Genomic DNA, 24,071 nt, shown 5'->3' on the forward strand with positions numbered 1-24,071 from the left:
TTGGGAGGTCGAGCTCGGGCATAGTTGTTTTTCAAAATTCAAAAATGGCCGTTCCTGCATTTATTGCATTTTACCGTTTCTCCTTGATTTCCGTTCGGGCTCTGTGAAGGCATTATTTATTTGCTCCCTTCCTTTTCTTCGTTTATTCTGTTCCTTCCTGTTTTTCTAAGTTTTCGCCATCTCTTTTTCGAGCACTGCTTCTTCTTTCTCTTTGTTCTTCTTCCCCGAATCTTTCCGTGCGTCTTTCCGGGGTTTCCTCTGTGCCGCCGTTTTCGTTCTCCTTGCTTCGGAGCTCGTCGTCTTCTTTCTTTTTTCCAGGTTTGTTCCCGTCTCTTTTCTTTGTGTACATATGCTTTCTGTTCTTTGCTCTTGTTTGTTTCTTTTTCTTTATGCCTGGGTTGCCCCGAAAAGAGGCGCCGCCATTGCCTTGTTTGTATATGGGGGGGCTCTTTTTGTTTTTCTGGTACTTTGCTCCGGGTTGCCGTATTTTCTTTTGTTTCTTGCTTGGCTGAACGGGTTTTCGCTGTCTGCTTTATGTGATTTTGCTTGCTGTTGTACTTCTTCTTTGTAGGTAAGAGTTTCATGTCTCGAAAGGTTCTTCAAGCGATGTCGACCAAGATTCCAAGTGGTCTTGGTTGGGTAGACCCTCTTCCCCTAAAAGTCCCTTCTGTGGTAGATTCTGAGTATTTGGCTAGGTTCCGTAGGCACTGTAGCGTATGTGAGAATAGAGAGTCTGAGAGGGATTATGAATTAGTAGCCCCGGAATCCGAGGAGAGAGTGTGCTTCCCGCCTTTAGATAGTTCCGAGAAGCTCTTCTTTTATGCTTATGACTGTTTTTTCTCTAAGCTGGGTGTCCGACTTCCTTTTACCGACCTGGAGTCCGAGGTGTTGTGGTCATGTAACCTTGCCCCTACGCAGCTCCATCCAAATTCTTGGGCGTTTTTAAAGCTGTTTCAACTTTTGTGTCAGTTTTTGGGCGTCGCTCCCTCTATTTCTCTTTTTTCCTATTTGTTTGTGTTGACGAAGCCGGGGTCGGGTGGGGGGAAGGTGTCTTGGGTTTCTTTTAGGGCTAACCAGGGAAGGAAGTTTTGTACCCTTTATGATGATTCCTTTCATGATTTCAAGAACTTTTATTTCAAGGTCCGGGCTACTGGAGACGTCCGACCTTTCTTTCTGGATGAGAGTGGGGAGCCTTCTTTTCCTCTTTGTTGGCAGGAGAATGTAGTGTCTGCTAAGTATACTTTTGAGAGTCTAGATGAGGTTGAGCAGGCTTTTGTGGGTGTGGTGAGCAGTTTATGGGGTCGGGCACCTCACTTGGATACGAAGAAAATGTTGGGGGATCCAAGCCTTCTCCGTTCCGAGTTAGGTAGTTTCTCGACCTCTCCGAGATTCTTCTTTTTCAATATTGTTGTTTTGCTTGTTTTTGGTTGAATTTCTGTTGTGGTAATCCTTTTCTTTATATTTCTGCAGAGATGTCTTCTCAGGCGGATTCCATGAAGTTCCTTCGTCGGACGAAGAAGTCTGTGGCCGCTCGAAATATCGAGGCTGAGGCTTCTGCTCGATCTTCTCCGCAGAAGACTACCGTGGGTGTTCAGACTCGGTCGAAGACTATTCCGACTCCCCAGTTCCGAGCTATAAATCAAGACCCTCCGACCTCCGGGCCTGCTACCTCTTCTCCTCCCCCGTTCTCGGGTCCTCCTCCCAAGAAGCAGAAGACCTCTCAAGAGCTTGCGGGTTTTAACGATAAGGATTTCGATGCTCTTGGTTGGATTGAACAGCATATTCTCCCTCAGACTTTTATCTCTACTGATGACGTGTCTATGGAGCATCATTTTCAGTATATGGCGCGGAGTTGTGTTCGGATGGCCAGTCTTCATGCTGCTATTGCCCGGGAGTTCAAGAAATCCCCCATTGGCGTGACCAGCTCCCGACTTGAGAAGGCTCAGTCCGAGTTTGAGAAGATTAGTGAGCTGAAGGCTGCTAGGATTACAGAGCTGGAGGCCTCTTTGGAGAAGGAGAAAGCTAAAGCTACCGCGGCTGTGGCGGCAGCGAAAGCGTCCGAGGAGATGGCGAAGGCGGCGGCGGAGAATTATACTCGGATATATGCCGAGCTTGTGGAGACAAGGGAGAAGTTGCAATCTGCTCAGGATGATTTTTACGAGCTGGAGGGCCATGTGGCTAAGGGTATGGATGCTATGTTCGAGAATTTGAAGGCTCAGGTCCGGGTTCTTGCTCCTGACCTGGATCTGAGCTTATTTAGTACGGATAACGTTGTTGTGGAGGGAAAAATTGTTCCTGCTCCCAGTGAGGATGAGGTTCCGGTGTCCGATCCCAAGGTTCCGGTGTCCGACCTTAAGGTTCCGGTTGCGGACCCGACATCACCCTTGGTCGGGGATGGATCTGGCGTGGAGGTTTCAAGCCGGGATGACGGTGCCGTTGATGCAGTCCCGATTTCTATGTTTCCTCCGCAGTCTTCTGTTGACGTGGAGTCCGGAAAGGACCTTGATCCTCTGTAATCTTTTATTTTTGGTTTTTTGCCCGGCCTGTGGGCTCTTTTGCTTTTGGATGGTTTCTGTGAACGCTTTGGATACCTTTTTGCTTTTAGCTACTTGTAGTAACTTTTTAGCTTTATTATGCGGTGTTTTATTCGCGTTTTGACTTTTGTTCCGCTTTTATGCTTTTTTTAGTTGTTTTTTGGATAACAACTTTTTTAGCTAGCGCTTTGAAACTTTGCTTTGCTTCTTCCTTTGATTTCGTTTTTTCGCTTGTACTTTTTAGTTGTATAGCAACTTTTTAGTAAGCGTTTTCGAAATCTTGGCTTTGCCTCTTCCTTTGATTTCGTTTTTTCGCTTGTACTTTTTAGTTGTATAGCAACTTTTTAGTCAGCGTTTTCGAAATCTTGGCTTTGCCTCTTCCTTTGATTTCGTTTTTTCGCTTGTACTTTTTAGTTGTATAGCAACTTTTTAGTAAGCATTTTCGAAATCTTGGCTTTGCCTCTTCCTTTGATTTCGTTTTTTCGCTTGTACTTTTTAGTTGTATAGCAACTTTTTAGTAAGCGTTTTCGAAATCTTGGCTTTGCCTCTTCCTTTGATTTCGTTTTTTCGCTTGTACTTTTTAGTTGTATAGCAACTTTTTAGTAAGCGTTTTCGAAATCTTTGGCTTTTGCCGCTTTAAGGCTTCTTTCTTGGATCCGGGTTTTTCCTCGGACTTCGGGTATTCGAGTACCTCCCTTTGTTGGGTCCAACCGTGTCGTTGGTCGGCCTTTTAAGTTATTTTTGTACTCTCTTTTTATTTGGCTTTTTTGAACCTTTTCAGAGTTACTTTATAACTTCTCACATTAATTTGAACCTCGTCGCTTTATCTTTGCCGACCTTGTGCGGTCTTTTTGGCAAATGATTTTTTGCGTTTTGTCGAGCATAAATTAATGCGCCTTGGCGGGGTACTTTTTCAGGATTTGTTTCATCATGAGGAAGAACAAAAGAAAATAGAAAGATTTGATTAGTATTTAAAAAAGAAAGAATTTTTACAGAGTGTTTACCCTTGACTAGGTCGGGTGCCTTACTTGACCGGGTGTCTCATTAAAAAACCCCTGTAGGGAAAAAGAGTACACCTCGGGTCAAATTTTTCTAGCTGTAGTACCGTCTTAGATTACAGGCGTGCCAGGACCTGGGCAGCTCATTGCCTTCTAGGTCGGATATCTTGTAGTAGCCTGTTCCTAAGACTTCTGTTACTTTGTAGGGTCCTTTCCAGTTTGCGGCTAGCTTTCCTTCTCCCGACTTTTGTGTTCCGATGTCATTTCGGATTGGAATTAGGTCGTGAGTGGAGAAGCTTCATTTTATTACCTTCTGATTGTATCTGAGGGCCGTTCGCCGTTTTAAGGCTTCTTCTCGGATCCGGGCCCTTTCTCGGACCTCGGGGAGGAGGTCGAGTTCTTCCTTTTGCGTCTGCGGGTTACCTTCTTCGTTGTAGAAGATGACTCTGGGTGACCCTTCATCTATTTCGACAGGAATCATTGCCTCCATCCCATAAGCTAGTCGGAATGGCGATTCTCCCGTTGTAGAGTGTGGAGTTGTCCGATATGCCCATAGCACCTGGGGGAGCTCTTCGGCCATGCCCCTTTGGCCTCTTGGAGTCTTCGTTTTAACCCGGCCAAGATGACTTTATTTGCAGCCTCTGCTTGTCCATTGGCTTGTGGGTGCTCAACTGAGGTGAATTGCTGTTTGATTTTTAGTTCGGCCACCAAGTTCTGAAAACTTGTGTCCGTGAACTGTGTTCCATTGTCTGTTGTGATGGAGTAGGGGACTCCGAACCTTGTGACAATATTTTTGTATAGGAATTTCCGACTTTTCTGAGCCGTAATGGTGGCTAAGGGTTCAGCTTCGATCCATTTTGTGAAGTAGTCGACCCCTACTATGAGGTATTTGACTTGCCCCGGTCCTTGGGGAAACGGGCCGAGTAGGTCAAGTCCCCATTTTGCGAAGGGCCATGGTGCGGTGATGCTGATAAGGTCTTCGGGTGGTGCCTTGTGAAAATTGGCGTGTTTTTGGCAGGGGGGCATATTTTCACAAATTCCGTTGCGTCTCTTTGCAAGGTCGGCCAGTAGAATCCGGCTCGGACTACTTTCTTGGATAATGCCCGAGCTCCGAGATGGTTCCCACACATGCCTCCGTGGACTTCTTCGAGGACGCTCTTTGTTTCTGAGGTCGGGACGCACCTAAGGAGGAGGTTTGAGAATCCTCTTCTGTATAATACATGGTGAATTAGTGTATAATTCTGGGCGTCTTTCGTGAGCCTTTTAGCTTCCTTTCTTTCGGTGGGGAGAGTTCCCGACTTCAAGTAGTTGAGTATGGGGGTCATCCATCCTTGCTGTTGATTGGATATATTTAGCGTTTCTTCCTCTTTTACCACGGAGGGAGATTGTAAGGTTTCTTGGAGGAGACTTCTGTTGTTACCTCCGGGCTTGGTGCTGGCGAGTTTTGAGAGGGCGTCTGCCCGGGCGTTTTGTTCCCGAGGTATGTGCTGGATTTGTATTTCTGAAAAGTGGCGTAATTGTGCCTGTGTTTGGTCCAGGTATTTTTTCATAGTTGGATCTTTGGCCAGGTAGCTTCCATTCACTTGTGACGTGACGACCTGGGAGTCGCTGAAGATCGTGATTCTCTGGGCTCCGACCTCTTCGGCTAGCTTTAGACCTGCCAGTAGGGCCTCGTATTCGGCTTGGTTGTTCGAAGCCTGGAACTCGAATTTTAGGGATAGTTCTATCCGCGTTCCTTGGTCGCTTTCGAGTATAACCCCGGCTCCGCTTCCTGTTTTGTTTGAGGACCCGTCGACATACAGGTTCCATGAGAGTGGGGTTCCAGGGGTCTCAGTGTATTCTGCGATGAAGTCGGCTAGATACTGAGATTTTATGGCAGTTCGGGCCTCATAGTGGAGGTCGAACTCGGACAGTTCTACCGCCCATTGTAGTATTCGTCCTGCTAGGTCCGTTTTTTGCAGGATGTGTCTCATGGGTTGGTTTGTCCGGACTTTGATGGTGTGGGCTTGAAAGTAGGGACGGAGCCTCCGAGCTGTGAACACTAGGGCGTAGGCGAATTTTTCTATCTTCTGATAGTTTAATTCGGCCCCTTGTAGTGCCTTGCTTACAAAGTATATAGGGTGTTGTCCTTGATCATTTTCGCGTATTAACGCTGAGGCGATTGCTCGATTTCCAACCGAGAGGTATAGTACGAGTTCTTCTCCTTTTAGAGGTCGGGTTAGGATTGGTGGCTGCCCGAGGAATTCCTTGAATTCTTGAAAGGCTTTTTCACACTCCGGGGTCCATGAGAAGGGTTTCCCTTTCTTTAGGAGTGAGTAGAGAGGTAGTGACTTTATTGCTGATCCTGCCAAGAATCTTGATAGGGCGGCTAGCCTTCCATTCAGTTGTTGTACTTCTTTGACACACGTCGGGCTCTTCATATTGAGTATCGCTTGGCATTTGTCCGGGTTCGCTTCGATGCCCCTTTGAGTCAGCATGAAGCCCAAGAACTTTCCGGCTTCTGCGGCGAAGGTGCACTTTATCGGGTTAAGTCTCATGTTGTGTTTTCTGAGGGTGCCGAAGACGCTTGTGAGGTCGGTCAGCAAGTTTCTGTCTTCTTGTGTCTTTACTAGCATGTCGTCGACGTACACCTCTAGCTGTAGTCCGATGTGCTCTGAGAACACTTTGTTCATTAGCCTCTGGTAGGTTGCCCCTGCGTTCTTCAGTCCGAAGGGCATTACTACGTAGCAGTAGTTTGCCCTTGGGGTTATGAACGAGGTCTTTTCTTGGTCGGGTCCGTACATCGGGATTTGATTGTACCCTGAGTATGCGTCCATGAAGGAGAGATATCTGTAACCTGAGGCTGCGTCTACTAAGGCGTCGATGTTTGGTAGTGGATATGGGTCTTTGGGGCAGGCTTTGTTGAGGTCTGTGTAATCGACGCACATCCTCCATTTTCCGCTGGGCTTTTTTACCAGGACCACGTTTGCGAGCCATAGGGGGTACTTTACTTCCCTAATGAACCCTGCATCTAGTAATGCTTGTACTTGTTCTTCTATTGCTTGCATGCGCTCGGGTCCGAGCTTCCGACATCTTTGTTGGACAGGTCGGGACCCTGGGTAAACTGATAGTTTATGGCACATCAGGTCGGGGCTTATGCCTGGCATGTCGGAGGCTTTCCAGGCGAAGAGGTCGGAATTCTCCTTTAAGAGGTTTATGAGTTCCTCTTTTAGGCCCGTTCTGAGGTTCGCTCCTATGTTTGTTATTTTTTCAGGTGTGTTCCCTATCTGGACTTTTTTGGTCTCTCCCTCTGGTTGTGGCCGAAGATCTTCTCGGGCTTGAACTCGTCCGAGTTCTATTGTGTTGACCTTTTTCCCTTTTAGGCTCAAGCTTTCGTTGTAGCATCGCCGCGCTAATTTTTGGTCGCCTTTTAGGGTAGCGATTCCCTTTGCGGTAGGGAATTTCATACAGAGGTGTGGGGTCGAGACTATGGCCGCCAGTCTGTTTAGGGTTGGTCGCCCAATGAGGGCATTGTATGCTGAAGTGACGTCGACTATAATGTAGTCGATGCTTAACGTTTTGGATTGCTCGCCTCTTCCAAAGGTAGTGTGTAGCGAGATGTATCCTAAGGGATGGATCGGGGTGTCCCCTAGCCCAAATAAGTCGGTGGGGTAGGCCTTTAGCTCTTTCTCTTCAAGTCCGAGCTTGTCGAAGGCCGCTTTGAACAGGATGTCTGCTGAGCTTCCCTGGTCAATCAGGGTTCGATGTAAGTTGGCGTTTGCTAGGATAATGGTGATTACCATTGGATCGTCGTGCCCGGGTATTATCCCTTGAGCATCTTCTCGGGTAAATGAGATAGTAGGTAACTCGGGCAGGGGGCTGTCTTCTCGGACGTGATAGACTTCTTTGAGGTGTCTTTTTCGCGATGATCTGGATGTTCCTCCGCCTGCAAAACCTCCATTTATCATGTGAACGTGTCTTTCAGGGGTTCGCAGGGTTGGTTCGGCCCGACCTTCATTGTCTCCCCGTCTTCTCTTCCTGGCCTCTTCTCCTTTCTCTGCTATGTATCTGTCGAGTTTTCCTTCTCTGGCCAGCTTTTCTATAACATTTTTTAGGTCATAGCAGTCGTTAGTAGAATGACCGTAGAGCTTGTGATATTCACAGTATTCGGACCGATCTCTTCCCGCTCTCTTGTGTTTTAGTGGTCGGGGCGGTGGGATCTTTTCGGTGTGGCATACTTCTCTGTAGACGTCTACCAGGGAGACTCGGAGGGGGGTGTAGTTGTGGTACTTCCGTGGCTTGTCCGAGTTGGGTTCTTCTTTCTTCTTCTGTTCCCGATCTCGATCTCGGAGTGGGTAGGTTGATTCCTTCTTAGAAGAGTCTCTTAACTGGGAGGTTTCCTCCATGTTGATGTATTTTTCTGCTCGCTCCTGTACCTCGTATAAGGAGGTCGGGTATCGTTTGGATAGGGATTGGCTAAACGGTCCTTCTTTTAGGCCGTTTGCTAGTCCCATGATGGCTGCTTCGGTGGGCAGGCGTTGTGTGTCCAGGCAGGCTTTGTTTAATCGCTCCATGTATTCTCGGAGAGTTTCTTGGTTACCTTGCTTGATCCCGAGTAGGCTGGGGGCATGTTTTGTCTTGTCCTTTTGAATAGAGAACCTTGTTAGGAATTTTTTGGTTAGGTCTTCGAAGCTGGTGATCGATCTTGGTGGCAGGTTGTCAAACCACTTCATGGCTGACTTGGTGAGAGTGGTGGGGAAGGCTTTGCACCGAATTGCGTCGGAGGCGTCGACTAGGTACATTCTGCTTCTGAAGTTGCTGAGGTGGTGACTTGGATCGGTGGTGCCGTCGTAGAGATCCATATCGGGTGGTTTGAAGTTTCGCGGTACCTTCTCCTTCATGATCTCTCGCGTGAAGGGATCATGGTTGCCTTCGGGGGTGGTGCCGCGCTCTGTCCGGTTTTTCAAGTTGGCCTCTACTTTCCGTAGTTTTTCTTCTAATTCTCTGCGTTTGCGAGCTTCTCTTCTCAGCTCTTGTTCAGTTTCTTTTTGCTTCTTTATGTCCTCTTCGAGTTGTTTCAGTCGGTTTTGTTGTGCCCGGACTGCTTCTAGAATTTCCGAGCTCTTTTCTTTTTCGGGATTTTGTGGATCCTTGTTTGGGAGTGATGTCTTTGGGCGATTCTGTTTGTTGCCTCCTGGAGTGCGTGGTGATAGAGGGCTGTCCGGTCGTTCTCCGGTGTCAACTTCCTCCTCTTGTTCTGATGCAGCGTGGTCATTGTTGAGTGGGTCGTCCGCCATGGTAAAGGGATGACTTCCAGGTCCCCGGCAACGGCGCCAATGTTCCGGGGGTTACCTGAAACGTGTAGCTCGGTCGTCTGGAGATGCCCGAGGTGGGGGTCAGGGACCCGAGCTTGAAGTGTTGGCGGTTGGTGGTTGTACCTGCAATGACACTCCGATGCTTAAGTTAGCATGGGTCCAAGCAGATATGTGTAGAATGTGGAATGTGTTTCATACCTGGGTGCTCCAGTGTATTTATAGTAGTTGGCTGTGATCTTCCCTGGATAAGATATTCTTATCTTATCTTATCTTTCGGGAGTTTTATCCCTATCTTTGTGGAACCGCCTTTGCTAGGCCTTTTCGGCCTTTAGGTTTTGGGCTGCGTTCCTTTTGATGGGCCTTCCTTGCTTTGTTGTCCGAGGTCCGACCTCTAGGCGTGGGCCTTAGGACGAGGTCGGACCTTTCATAGATTGACCGAGTTGGGGGAGCTCGGTCAGGGTATGAACAGATACCATTCTGGGCGTTTAACGCCAGGATGGCTCAAGGGGGAAGATTTTGTTTTCAAATCAAAATTTTTTTTCAAGTTTTCAAAGTTTTTCAAAATCAAATCTTTTTCAAAACATATCTTTTCAATCAAATGTTTTCAAAATCAATTTCTTTCCTTTTTCAAAGATACTTGCCATCAATTAATGATTTGATTCAACATCTCAAGTTTGTTGCCTTTTCTGTTGAGAGAGGTTTAATGTTCGAATCATATCTTTTCTTGTTAGGCAAGTCATTAATTTTTAAAATCAAATCTTTTTAAAATTGTTTTCAAATCATATCTTTTCAATCATATCTTTTTAAAACTATAACTTTTCAATCATATCTTTTTAATCACATCTTTTTCAAAATAGTTTTCAATCACATCTTTTTGACTTCTAATTTCAAAATCTTTTCCAAAAATTACTTGATCTCTTTCTCACTCTTGTTTTTCGAAAATCAAATTAAAGTTTTTCAAAATGTTTTTAAAAATCCTTTTAATTAATTTTCGAAAATTTCTTCCCCTCTTCTCACATCCTTCTATTTATGGAGTATCATTCATTCTCAATGCACAATTCGAACTCCATCTAATTAAGTTCGAATTCTTTTCCTTCTTCTTTCTATTTTTCTTTTCCTCTGACACCTCAAGGAATCTCTATACTGTGACATAGAGGATTCCACATTTTCTTGTTCTCTTCTCTTTCATATGAGCAGGAGCAAAGATAAAGGCATTCTTGTTGAAGCTGACCCTGAACCTGAAAGGACCTTGAAGCGAAAGCTAAGAGAAGCTAAGGCACAACTCTCCGTAGAGGACCTAACAGAAATCTTCAAAGAAGAAGAACCCATGGCAGCCGAAAACAACAACAATGCAAACTATGCAAGGAAGGTGCTGGGTGACTTTACTGCACCTACTCCCGACTTCTATGGGAGAAGCATCTCTATCCCTGCCATTGGAGCAAACAACTTTGAGCTAAAGCCTCAATTAGTTTCTCTAACGCAACAGAATTGCAAGTTCCATGGACTTCCATTGGAAGATCCTCATCAGTTTTTAACTGAATTCTTGCAAATCTGTGACACTGTCAAGACTAATGGGGTTGACCCTGAGGTCTACAGACTTATTCTATTCCCTTTTGCTGTAAGAGACAGAGCTAGGATATGGTTGGACTCACAACCTAAAGAAAGCCTGGACTCATGGGAAAAGCTAGTCAATGCCTTCTTGGCAAAGTTCTTTCCACCTCAAAAATTGAGTAAGCTTAGAGTGGAAGTCCAAACCTTCAGACAGAAGGATGGAGAATCCCTCTATGAAGCTTGGGAAAGATACAAACAATTGATCAGAAAATGTCCTTCTGACATGCTTTCTGAATGGAGCATCATAGGTATTTTCTATGATGGTCTTTCTGAACTGTCCAAGATGTCTTTGGATAGCTCTGCTGGAGGATCTCTTCATCTGAAGAAGACGCCTACAGAAGCTCAAGAGCTCATTGAAATGGTTGCAAACAACCAATTCATGTACACTTCTGAAAGGAATCCTGTGAACAATGGGACAAGTCAGAAGAAAGGAGTTCTTGAGATTGATACTCTGAATGCCATATTGGCTCAGAATAAGATATTGACTCAACAAGTCAATTTGATTTCTCAAAGTCTGTCTGGAATGCAAAATGCACCAAGCAGTACAAAGGATGCTTCATCTGAGGAAGAAGCTTATGATCCTGAGAACCCTTCAATGGAAGAGGTGAATTACCTAGGAGAACCCTATGGAAACACCTATAATTCTTCATGGAGAAATCACCCAAATTTCTCATGGAAGAATCAAGAGAGACCTCAACAAGGTTTCAACAACAATAATGGTGGGAGAAACAGGTTTAGCAATGGCAAACCTTTTCCATCATCTTCTCAGCAACAGACAGAGAATTCTAAGCAGTACCCCTCTGACTTAGGAACCATGGTATCTGATCTAATCAAAACCACTCAAAGTTTCATGACTGAAACAAGGTCCTCCATTAGGAATTTGGAGGCACAAGTGGGACAGCTGAGTAAGAAAGTTACTGAACTCCTTCCAAGTACTCTTCCAAGCAACACAGAAGAAAATCCAAAAGGAGAGTGCAAGGCCATCAACATGGCCGAATTTGGAGAGGAGGAAGAAGCAGTGAACGCCACTGAGGAAGACCTCAATGGGCGTGCACTGACCTTCAATGAGTTCCCTAATGAGGAACCATGGGAATCTGAGGCTCAAAATGAGACCATAGAGATTCCATTGGACTTACTTCTGCCTTTCATGAGCTCTGATGAGTATCCTTCCTCTGAAGAGGATGAGTATGTCACTGAAGAACAAGTTGCTAAATACCTTGGAGCAATCATGAAGCTAAATGACAAGTTATTTGGAAATGAGACTTGGGAGAATGAACCTCCTTTGCTCACCAAAAAACTGGATGACTTGTCTAGGCAGAAATTACCTCAAAAGAGACAAGATCCTGGGAAGTTCTCAATACCTTGTACCATAGGCACCATGACCTTCAAGAAGGCTCTGTGTGACTTAGGGTCAAGTGTAAACCTCATGCCTCTCTCTGTAATGGAGAAGCTAGGGATCTTTGAGGTACAAGCTGCAAGAATCTCACTAGAGATGGCAGAAAACTCAAGAAAACAAGCTCATGGACTTGTAGAGGATGTTTTGGTGAAAGTTGAAGACTATTACATCCCTACTGATTTCATAGTCCTAGAGACTGGGAAGTGCATGGATGAATCTATCATCCTTGGCAGACCCTTCCTAGCCACAGCAAAGGCTGTGATTGATGTTGATGGAGGTGAACTAATCATTCAAATGAATAAAGAATCCTTTGTGTTTAAAGCTCAAGGATATCCCTCTGTCACCATGGAGAGGAAGCATGAAAAGCTTCTCTCAATTCAGAGTCAAACAGAGCCCCCACAGTCAAACTCTAAGTTTGGTGTTGGGAGGCCACAACCAAACTCTAAGTTTGGTGTTGAACCCCCACATTCAAACTCTAAGTTTGGTATTGGGAGGTTCCAACATTACTCTGAGTATCTGTGAGGCTCCATGAGAGCCCTCTGTCAAGCTACTGACATTAAAGAAGCGCTTGTTGGGAGGCAACCCAATGATTATATTCTATCTATTTTCTTTTGTTATTTTATATTTTTTGTAGGTTGATGATCATAAGAAGACACAAGATCAATTGAAAAAGCAAAAACAGAATGAAAAACAGGAAGAAAAACAGCACACCCTGGAGGAAGAACCCACTGACGTTTAAACGCCAGTGAGGCTAGCAGTTGGGCGTTTAACGCCCAGTCTGGCACCATTCTGGGCGTTTAATGCCAGAAAGGGGCACCAGACTGGCGTTAAACGCCAGAAAAGGGCAAGAACCTGGCGTTAAACGCCAGGAATGGGCACCAGCCCGGCGTTTAACGCCATAAATGGCTCAAAACGTGATTTTGAATGCCATTTGGTGCAGGGATGACTTTTCCTTGACACCACAGGATCTGTGGACCCCACAGGATCCCCACCAACCCCACCACTCTCTCTCTTCTTCACCCATTCACCAATCACCTCAACACCTCTTCCCCAAAAATCCTTCACCTATCAAATCCCATCTTTCTCTTCACCACTCACATCCATCCTCCATAAAACCCCACCTACCTCACCATTCAAATTCAAACCACTCTCCCTCCCAAACCCACCCATAAATGGCCGAACCATCACCCCCACCTCTCCTATATAAACCCTTCTTCACCCCTTCATTTTCACACATCCTAAACACCACTTCTCCCCCTCTTTGGCCGAACACAAAGCCACTCCCTTCTTCCTCATTTTTTCTTCTTCTACTCTCTTCTTTCTTCTTTTGCTCGAGGACGAGCAAACCTTTTAAGTTTGGTGTGGTAAAAGCATTGCTTTTTGTTTTTCCATAACCATTTATGGCATCCAAGGCCGGAGAAACCTCTAGAAAGAGGAAAGGGAAGGCAAAAGCTTCCACCTCCGAGTCATGGAAGATGGATATATTCATCTCAAGGGTGCATCAAGACCACTTCTATGAAGTTGTGGCCTTGAAGAAGGTGATCCCCGAGGTCCCCTTTTCACTCAAAAAGGGTGAATATCCGGAGATCCGCCATGAGATCCGAAGAAGAGGTTGGGAAGTTCTCACCAACCCCATTCAACAAGTCGGAATCTTAATGGTTCAAGAGTTCTATGCTAATGCATGGATCACCAAGAACCATGATCAAAGTGTGAACCTGGATCCAAAGAATTATCTTACTATGGTTCGGGAGAAATACTTGGATTTTAGTCCGGAAAATGTAAGGTTAGCATTCAACTTGCCCATGATGCAAGGAGATAAACATCCTTACACTAGAAGGGTCAACTTTGATAAAAGGTTGGACCAAGTCCTCACAGTCATATGTGAAGAGGGTGCACAATGGAAGAGAGATTCAAGAGGGAAGCCGGTTCAATTAAGAAGGCATGACCTCAAGCCCGTGGCTAGAGGATGGTTGGAGTTTATGCAACGCTCAATCATTCCCACTAGCAACCGGTCTGAAGATACTCTAGACCGGGCCATCATGATTCATAGCATCATGATTGAAGAAGAAGTGGAAGTTCATGAGATCATAGCCCAAGAACTCTACAAGGTGGCGGACAAGTCCTCTACCTTAGTAAGGTTAGCATTTCCTCACCTCATTTGTCACCTCTGTTATTCAGTTGGAGTTGACATAGAGGGAGACATCCCCATTGATGAGGACAAGCCCATCACTAAGAAAAGGATGGAGCAAACAAGAGACCCCTCTAATCATGAGATCCCTGAGATGCCTCAAGAGATGCACTTTCCTCCACAAGACTATTGGGAGCAACTAAAGACCTCCCTAGGAGAATTGAGTTCCAACATGGGACAACTAAGGGTGGAGCATCAAGAACACTCCATTCTCCTCCATGAAATTAGAGAAGATCAAAGAATCATGAGAGAGGAGCAACAAAGACAAGGAAGAGACATTGAAGAGCTCAAGCACTCCATAAGATCTTCAAGAGGAAGAACAAGCCGCCATCACTAAGGTGGACCCGTTCTTTAATCTCCTTGTTCTTTATTTTCTTGTTTTTCGAATTTTAGTGCTTATGTTTATCTATGTTTGTGTCTTATGATCATTAGTGTCATAGTGTCTATGCCTTAAAGTTATGAATGTCCTATGAATCCATCACCTTTCTTGAATAAACAATGTTCTTAATTGAAAAAGATAAGAATTGCATGAATTTTGAATTTTATAACAGTTTAATTATATTGATGTGGTGGCAATATTTTTGTTCTCTGAATGTATGCTTAAACAGTGCATATGTCTTTTGAATTTGTGGTTCATGAATGTTGGCTCTTGAAAGAATGATGAAAAAGGAGACATGTTACTGAGGATCTGAAAAATCATAAAAATGATTCTTGAAGCAAGAAAAAGCAGTGAATACAAAAAAAAAAGAGAGGCGAAAAAAAAAAACGAAAAAAGAAAAAAAGAAAAAGAAAGAAAGAAATAAAGTTGTGATCCAAGGCAATAAGAGTGTGCTTAAGAACCCTGGACACCTCTAATTGGGGACTTTAGCAAAGCTGAGTCACAATCTGAAAAGGTTCACCCAATTATGTGTCTGTGGCATGTATGTATCCGGTGGTAATATTGGAAGACAGAGTGCTTTGGGCCACAGCCAAGACTCAATAAGTAGCTGTGTTCAAGAATCATCATACTTAACTAGGAGAATCAATAACACTATCTGGATTCTGAGTTCCTAAAGAAGCCAATCATTCTGAGTTCCAAAGAATAAAGTGAGATGCCAAAACTGTTCAGAGGCAAAAAGCTAAAAGCCCCGCTCATCTAATTAATACTGATCTTCATAGATGTTTTTGAGCTCATTGCATATTCTCTTCTTTTTATCTTATTTGATATTCAGTTGCTTGGGGACAAGCAACAATTTAAGTTTGGTGTTGTGATGAGCGGATAATTTGTACCCTTTTTGGCATTGTTTTTAGTATGTTTTTAGTAGTTTTAGTTGAGTTGTTAGTATATTTTTATTAGATTTTAGTTAAAATTTACTTTTCTGGACTTTACTATGAGTTTGTGTGTTTTTCTGTGATTTCAGGTATTTTCTGGCTGAAATTGAGGGACCTGAGCAAAAATCTGATTCAGAGACTGAAAAGGACTGCAGATGCTGTTGGATTCTGACCTCCCTGCACTCGAAGTGGATTTTCTGGAGCTACAGAAGCCCAATTGGCGCGCTCTCAACGGCGTTGGAAAGTAGACATTCTGGGCTTTCCAGCAATATATGATAGTCCATACTTTGCCCAAGATTTGATGGCCCAAACCGGCGTTCAAAGTCACCCTCAGGAATTCCAGCGTTAAACGCCGGAACTGGCACCAAAATGGGAGTTAAACGCCCAAACTGGCACAAAAGCTGGCGTTTAACTCCAAGGAGAGTTTCTACACGAAAATGCTTCATTGCTCAGCCCAAGCACACACCAAGTGGGCCCGGAAGTGGATTTCTATGACATTTACTCATCTTTGTACACCCTAGGCTACTAGTTTTCTATAAGTAGGACCTTTTACTATTGTATTAGATATCTGGGTAGCTATCTTTGAGTTTCATGCTATCTTAGATCAATTGGGAGGCTGGCCATTCGGCCATGCCTAGACCTTGTTCTTATGTATTTTCAACGGTGGAGTTTCTACACACCATAGATTAAGGTGTGGAGCTCTGCTGTACCTCGAGTATTAATGCAATTACTATTGTTCTTCTATTCAATTCCGCTTGTTCTTTGTCCAAGATATCACTTGTTCTTCAACTTGATGAATGTGATGATCCGTGACACTCATCATCATTCTCACTTATGAACAAAGTGACTGACAACCACTTCTGTTCTACAAGCAACAAGGCTCTAGTGTTTATCTCTTGGATTCCTGATACACGATGCATGGTTGATCGCCTGACAACCGAGTGCTCGCCTGACAAACGAGCCAGCCATTCCGTGAGATTAGAGTCTTCGTGGTATAGGCGAGAACTGATGGTGGCATTCAAGAGAATCCGGAAGGTCTAACCTTGTCTGTGGTATTCTGAGTAGGATTCAATGATTGAATGACTGTGACGTGCTTCAAACTCCTAGCAGGCGGGGCGTTAGTGACAGACGCAAAAGAATCACTGGATTCTATTCCGGCCTGACCGAGAACCGACAGCTGATTAGCCATATGCTGTGACAGAGCATAGGAACATTTTCACTGAGAGGATGAGAGGTAGCCACTGACAACGGTGAAACCGTTGCATAAGCTTGCCATGGAAAGGAGTAAGAAGGATTGGATGAAGACAGTAGGAAAGCAGAGAGACGGAAGGGAAGGCATCTTCATACGCTTATCTGAAGCTCTCACCAATGATATACATAAGTATCTCTATCTTTATCTTTATGTTTTATTCATTCATCATCTATACCCATTTGAGTCTGCCTGACTGAGATTTACAAGGTGACCATAGCTTGCTTCATACCAACAATCTCCGTGGGATCGACCCTTACTCGCGTAAGGTTTATTACTTGGACGACCCAGTGCACTTGCTGGTTAGTTGTGCAAAGTTGTGTTTATGCCATGGTATTGAGCACCAAGTCTTTGGAGCCATTACTAGGGATTATTTGAGTTGTAGTGATCACAATTTCGTGCACCACCTGCCATTGGAGCAAACAACTTTGAGCTTAAGCCTCAATTAGTTTCTCTAATGCAACAGAATTGCAAGTTCCATGGACTTCCATTGGAAGATCCTCATCAGTTTTTAGCTGAGTTCTTGCAAATCTGCGACACTGTCAAGACTAATGGGGTTAACCCTGAGGTCTACAGACTTATGCTATTCCCTTTTGCTGTAAGAGACAGAGCTAGGATATGGTTGGACTCACAACCTAAAGAAAGCCTGAACTCTTGGGAAAAGCTAGTCAATGCCTTCTTGGCAAAGTTCTTTCCACCTCAAAAATTGAGTAAGCTTAGAGTGGAAGTCCAAACCTTCAGACAGAAGGAAGATGAATCCCTCTATGAAGCTTGGGAAAGATACAAACAATTAATCAGAAAGTGTCCTTCTGATATGCTTTCTGAATGGAGCATTGATGCAAATGCATATTTGCATTATTAGTTAGTTAGCTTAGTTAGTTTTAGCTTAATTTCACTCATTTTCTCTAAATAAACAAGTCCTTTTATGAGTTTTGTTTCCATGCATGATGATATTAAGGAACATGTTAATTCTAGCCAAATTCATGCAAATGATTTAAGGAATGCATATATGAATGAGTATGAATGAATCTCATGAAATTTATTGCTTGAATTGGTAAGACTTTGAAGCTATTTCCCTTGTTGATGATAGGTGATGAAACAAGGAGGCATGAAAGCAAGAATGATGCAAGCTGGGCAAAGTTGGCGTTGCCAACTTGGAATCCACGTTGCCAACTCCACAACACAAGGCAAGCTTGGTCCTGGAGGCAACCAAGGCAAGAGTTGGCGTTGCCAACTTGGAATCCACGTTGCCAACTCCACAACACAAGGCAAGCTTGGTCCTGGAGGCAACCAAGGCAAGGAGTTGGCGTTGCCAACTTGGGATTGGCGTTGCCAACGCCACACACAACCACACCAAGCAAGCTTGGCAACCCTGGAAGCAAAGTTGGCGTTGCCAACTCTAGAATCAAGTTGCCAACGCCACACACAAGACTAAGCAACATCCAAGTTGCCAACGCCCATCACATGCAACATCCAAGTTGCCAACGCCAAGACTAGGCAACATTCAAGTTGCCAACGCCAAGACTAGGCACCATTCACGTTGCCAACGTGGGAAGCAATGCCTGGAGCTAGGAAAGGAGGCTCGAGCACGTTGCCAACTCAAGATGGGCGTTGCCAACGCCACACAACCAAGCAAACTTGGCCCTGGAAGCAAGGTTGGCGTTGCCAACTCTAGAACCAAGTTGCCAACGCCACACACACAAGACACAAGCAAGGAACTTGGCCCTGGAGGAAGACAAGAAGCAAAGTTGGCGTTGCCAACTTGAGAGTGGCGTTGCCAACGCCACACACACAAGCAATTTTGGCACTAATATGGAAGCTCGAGCACGTTGTTTGAGCTAGGAAGCATTGGCGTTTTTGAGGACAACGCAGGCTAACAACGCCACACTATCAAGCTTGGCCCTGGAAGAAGCAAAGTTGGCGTTGCCAACTTGAATCTGGCGTTGCCAACGCCACACACAAGCAAATTTTGGCACCAAGTCTTGGCGCACCAACCAGGCTGCCAAACGCCCAATGGCGCACCAACCAGGCTGCCAAACGCCCATTGGCGCACCAACCAGGCTGCCAAACGCCCATTGGCGCACCAACCAAGGTGCCAAACGCCCAATGGCGCACAAACCGCGTTCCAAACGCCCAAATGCCGCACCACTCACGTTGCCAACGCTAGATGGGCGTTGTCAATGCCAACTTACCAAAACAAGGCAGCCTGAACATGTCCACTTCAATGGAAGATATCTTGAGCTACAGAGATCCAAATTGAGTACTTCCAGTTGCGTTGGAAAGCTAACATTCAGAGCTTTCCAACCATATATAATAGTCCATGGTGGAGCACAAGATTGGAGCCAAACCAGAGTCATCTTTAGGCCCTAAAAACAAGAACAAGAAATGAAATTCAAGGGAGCTAGAGATGATCCTTGGATGTGGGATCGAGCACGTTGCCAACGTGCACAAAGGGGGCGTGTTTTGCAACAACGCCAGCCTCAAGTCCTTGCCTTGGGAGAGTCATGCTCGAGCACGTTGCTAACTTGGGGTTGAGGGTGCGTTATTCACAACAACTTGGCAACAACTTGGCAGCTTGACCTTACCTTCTTTGAGGAACCATAACTTGAGCTAGGAAAGTCCAATTGAGGTGATTCCAGTGGCATTAGAAAATAGACATCAAGAGCTTTCCAATGATGTATAATAGTCCATATTGAAGCTGAAGGTTGACACTCAAATTCTGGGCTACATTTAGCATGAAAGTAAGGCCAAGAAGAGGAAGAGCAAGTTGTTTGCAACAACTTGGGCTAGCAACGCCCAAGTCTCAAACTCACTTCCAGGAAATTGGCATGCACGTTGCCAACGTGCACTAAGGCCTGAGTTATTGCCAACAACGCCCATCAATGGGCCAGAATTGGTGCCAACTTGATTTGCTTCCCTTATTCATCACAAAGGCTAACAACTTCTCCAATTGAGCCAAGAATTCAACAAAGAGGAAGCCCATATTGCTAACCCAAGTGAAGATCTTTGGAAGAGCTTTAGGACTAGTATAAATAGAGATTGAGTTTGTACTTGTAGGGGACTTTTTGACACTTTTACTTTTACTCTTTGACACTTAGACATTTTTACACTTTTTAGCACTTGTATTGGAGAACTCTTTGGTACTTCCGGGAGGAGAACCAGAGAGCTATTTTGGGTTCATCTTGGAACTTCTCTTCTTCATTTTTCTTAAGCTTAAAACATTTTCCTTATTCTTCATCATCTTTCTTTATACTTAGCTTAATTTTCATTCATGGCAATTGTTGTTGATATTGGAGCTATGACTCACTAAACCCCACATTCATTAGGGGGATGAGCTCTGCTTGTTGAAATGAGTTGGTGAATTCATCTTTTCCTCCTAAATTTTAGTGGTTGATCTAAAGAGGGAACTCTTGCTCTTCATAGATTCAACCACCATCGAGAGAGGGGTTAATCTACATGAATTATGTGGTGAATTTGAGGAATGAGCCACATAATTCAGTTTAGAGTTCATCCTTTCATGATTCCTTCAATCAATATACCTTGGTTAGTATGTGAGATGTAACTCTCCTTGGTTGAGATTATAGGAATTGTGTGGCTGGATTAGAAAGGAGCTTCATCTCTTCTCATGAACAAATAGATCACGAGAGTGGCATTTGGTTATGTTGAGAGAGATTGAATCACCAAGAGATTGGGATTCAATCACCCACTTGCCATGGATCTATACCCATGATTGAGAAGGATTTGACTAACATCAATTCATGAAAACTTGCATCTCTGATCCCTAATGATCTTCTCTACCATCAATTCTTATTTCTATTGCCTCTAGTTGTTTAATTTCCCACAACCCAATTCCCTTTTACATTCGGTCATTTTATTCTTCTTGTCATCTACATTTTGTTCCTCTAATTCATGCTATTTACTCTTATGTTCTTTAAATTTCTGCAACCTTTAATTCCTTGCAATTTATCTTTGATGTCATTTAAGTTTCTTGCAATTTAAGTTTCCGTTATTTACTTTCATTTAATTTTTCTATTCTAGTTCTTTACATTTTGTGTCATTTACATTCTTGCAATTATGTTCAAAAATCAAAATGCTCATGAAATCAAAATCTTATTCGCTTAACTAAATCTACCATTTAACTAAAGTTGCTTAATCTACCAATCTCCGTGGGATCGACCTCACTCTTTGTGAGTTTTATTACTTGATACGACCCGGTATACTTGCCGGTTATACGTGAAATCTAATTTTTACGTATCAAGTTTTTGGCGCCGTTGCCGGGGATTGGAAAGATTGACAATGATTAAGTGAATGGTAGTTTAGATTAAGCATTTTTTTTAGTAATTTTGTTAAGCCCACTAACTGTTTGATACTTTGTTTCACTAACTCCAATTCCACTCTAGTTTAGAGTGTCTCACTTGTGATTTTGGTTGTGTTTGTGTATGTCAGGAGCTAGTAGACGTAATATTGAGGACGAGAGAACCCTTCGAAGGATAAGGAGAGCAGAAAGAGGAAAGTTCATAGTTGGTGAAGAAGGGTCAGAGGAATCAGAGGAAGAAGATCAAACCATGGAGGATGAGATACAAAATCCTCCTGGAGGGGTCAACAATAATGGTGGACACGCTAGAAGGGTGTTATCCTCATATACTATCCCTGATCCAAGACATTGTGGGAGCAGCATTGCTACACCAAATGTTCAGGCCAATAACTTTGAGCTAAAACCTCAGCTCATCACTTTGGTACAGAACAATTGCTCTTATGGAGGGGGACCTCTTGAAGACCCAAATCAACATCTCTCTGTTTTTCTGAGGATATGCAATACAGTGAAGACAAATGGAGTGCATCCAGATGTCTACAAGTTGTTGCTATTTCCATTCTCTTTGAGGGATAAAGCCACTCAATGGCTAGAATCATTCCCCAAGGAAAGCCTCAATGATTGGAATGAAGTGATGGGCAAATTTCTAGCAAAATTCTACCCACCTCAAAAGGTCATCAAGTTGAAGACAGAGGTTCAGACTTTTAGGCAAATGGAAGGGGAGTCATTGTACGAAGCCTGGGAAAGATATAAGGCACTAATGAGAAGATGTCCCCCAGACATGTTTAGTGATTGGGTTAAGCTCCAAAACTTCTATGAAGGCTTAAGCTTAGAAGCAAGGAAGGGACTAGATTACTCATCAGGAGGATCACTCAACATGATGAAAACTGCTGAGGAGGCTCAAAACCTCATTGAGATTGTGGCAAACAATCAATATTATTACTCATCAGAGAGGCAACACAATCCACCCCCAAAGAAAGGTGTAATGGAGCTTGAAGGTGTTGATGCTATCTTGGCACAAAACAAGTTAATGCACCAACAAATCCAACAACAAATGGAGATGATAACCAAGAGAATGGATGGTATGCAACTTGCATCAGTGAACACAACAAATCAACCATCACTTGAATGGAACCAAGGTGAAGGAACCATGGTTGAACAACCACAAGAACAAGTTCAATACATGCAGAATACTTCAAATTCTCAGGAGGAATTCCATGGTGATACATACAACTCATCTTGGAAGAATCATCCCAATTTAAAGTGGGGAGAAAACCATTGGCAAAAGAACAACAACCACAATCACACCCGTAACACAAACAACCAAAATCACCATACCAACAACACTAACCAATATAGAAAAACACAAAACACATATCAACACCCCCATCATAACTCACAAACCCACCAAAATAACTTCTCTGCACCAACATCCAACTCACAAAATTACCACACCAATCCACCCAACAACTTCCAACAACAATCAACCTCCATCATACCTCCAATTGACCATCATGAGGCCAGAATCTCAAGTCTGGAAGCAACCTTGCAAGCACTTGCTCAAACCACTCAAGCTTTAGCTAAGGGACAACAAGAACAAGCGGTCACTATGAAGAACATTGAGAGACAAGTGGGACAACTAGCCAAACAAGCCGAGAAACCAACCCATGTCCTCCCAAGTGACACAATACCCAACCCAAGAGAAGAATGTAAGGCTTTGCAGTTAAGGAGTGGCAAGATAGTTGGTGAAAGTTCAAATAAAGAAGCAACAAAACCCAAAGAGCAAGACACAGTGGAAAGGCAAGATGAAGAAAAGGCTTCAACATCTAACAAAGGCAAGGAGGTTGTCAAGCCACAAGGCAATCCACCAAGTCAAGAAGGCAACCGTGATGGCAAGGAAAGTATGAATCCACAAAAAGAAAACAAAAATGAAGGAGTGAAAGCTTATGTACCCAAGCTTCCATACCCAACTAGGATACACAAAGGAGCAAAGGACCAACAATTCCCAAGGTTTTTAGAGATCTTCAAGAAACTTGAAATCAACATCCCATTGGCAGAGGCTCTAGAACAGATGCCATTGTATGCAAAGTTTCTTAAGGAGTTGATCACCAAGAAGAGGAGTTGGCAAGAAAAAGAAACCGTGGTTCTCAATCAAGAGTGTAGTGCCATCATTCAACAAGGGTTACCTCCAAAACTTAAAGACCCTGGCAGCTTCCTCATACCTTGCACGATTGGGAGCATGGCTGTTGACAAATCACTTTGTGACCTGGGAGCAAGCATTAACTTAATGCCCCTTACCATGATGAAGAAAATGATGATTGAAGAGCTCAAACCCACAAGGATGTCACTCCAAATGGAGTAGTTGAGAACCTCTTGGTGAAGGTGGTAAACTTCATATTCCCAGCTGATTTTGTGGTCCTAGATATGGATGAAGAGGGAAACAAATCAGTCATTCTTGGTAGACCTTTTTTGGCTACAGCTAGAACAATCATTGATGTGGAAAAGGGAGAGATGATCTTCAGGGTGCATGATGAACAAATGACCATAAATGTCTTCAAAGCAATGCAACACCCTGTTGAGAAAGAAAATTGCATGAGGATTGATGTAGTGGACTCTTTGGTTGAAGAAGTGCTTAACACAAACCATCAAATGCAACAAGAGGAAGTCCATAACATCAAGGGACAAGAAGAAAATACGTTGGAAGCATCAAAGGAACCAAGTGAAGCTACCAAAGAAGAGGCACCACAACAAGAGTTGAAACCACTACCCCCTCATCTTAAATATGCTTCCTTGGTGAGAAAGACAGCTTCCCAGTGATCATCAATTCCACATTGAATGCAGAGGAAGAAGAAAAGCTCCTTGTGGTTTTGAGAACTCACAAAGAGGCTTTGGGGTGGACCATTGATGACCTGAAGGGCATAAGCCCTGCCATATGCATGCACAAGATACTCTTGGAGGAGAACTCCAAACCTGTGGTACAACCTCAAAGAAGATTGAATCCCACAATGAAGGAGGTTGTTCAAAAGGAAGTCCTGAAGTTGTGCAAGGCTGGGATCATCTACCCTATATCTGACAGCCCATGGGTCAGTCCAGTGCAAGTAGTACCTAAGAAAGGAGGCATGACTGTCATTGTTAATGAGAAGAATGAGCTTATCCCAACACGAACAGTGACAGGGTG

At 44.0% G+C, this 24,071-nt stretch overlaps 2 non-coding genes across 2 annotated transcripts; both read right to left on the reverse strand.

The window, feature by feature from the left end:
- Positions 1 to 10,558: 10,558 nt before the first annotated feature.
- Positions 10,559 to 10,666, reverse strand: LOC130978749 (small nucleolar RNA R71). The gene has a single exon (XR_009086366.1). It is a non-coding gene; the product is annotated as a small nucleolar RNA R71 (small nucleolar RNA).
- Positions 10,667 to 17,293: 6,627 nt separating this feature from the next.
- On the reverse strand, positions 17,294 to 17,401 carry LOC130978697 (small nucleolar RNA R71). Its single transcript, XR_009086315.1, has one exon. It is a non-coding gene; the product is annotated as a small nucleolar RNA R71 (small nucleolar RNA).
- Between the last annotated feature and the right edge of the window lie 6,670 nt (positions 17,402 to 24,071).

This window comes from Arachis stenosperma, chromosome 4 (genome assembly GCF_014773155.1).
Source record: "Arachis stenosperma cultivar V10309 chromosome 4, arast.V10309.gnm1.PFL2, whole genome shotgun sequence".
Taxonomy (NCBI): Eukaryota; Viridiplantae; Streptophyta; class Magnoliopsida; order Fabales; family Fabaceae; genus Arachis; species Arachis stenosperma.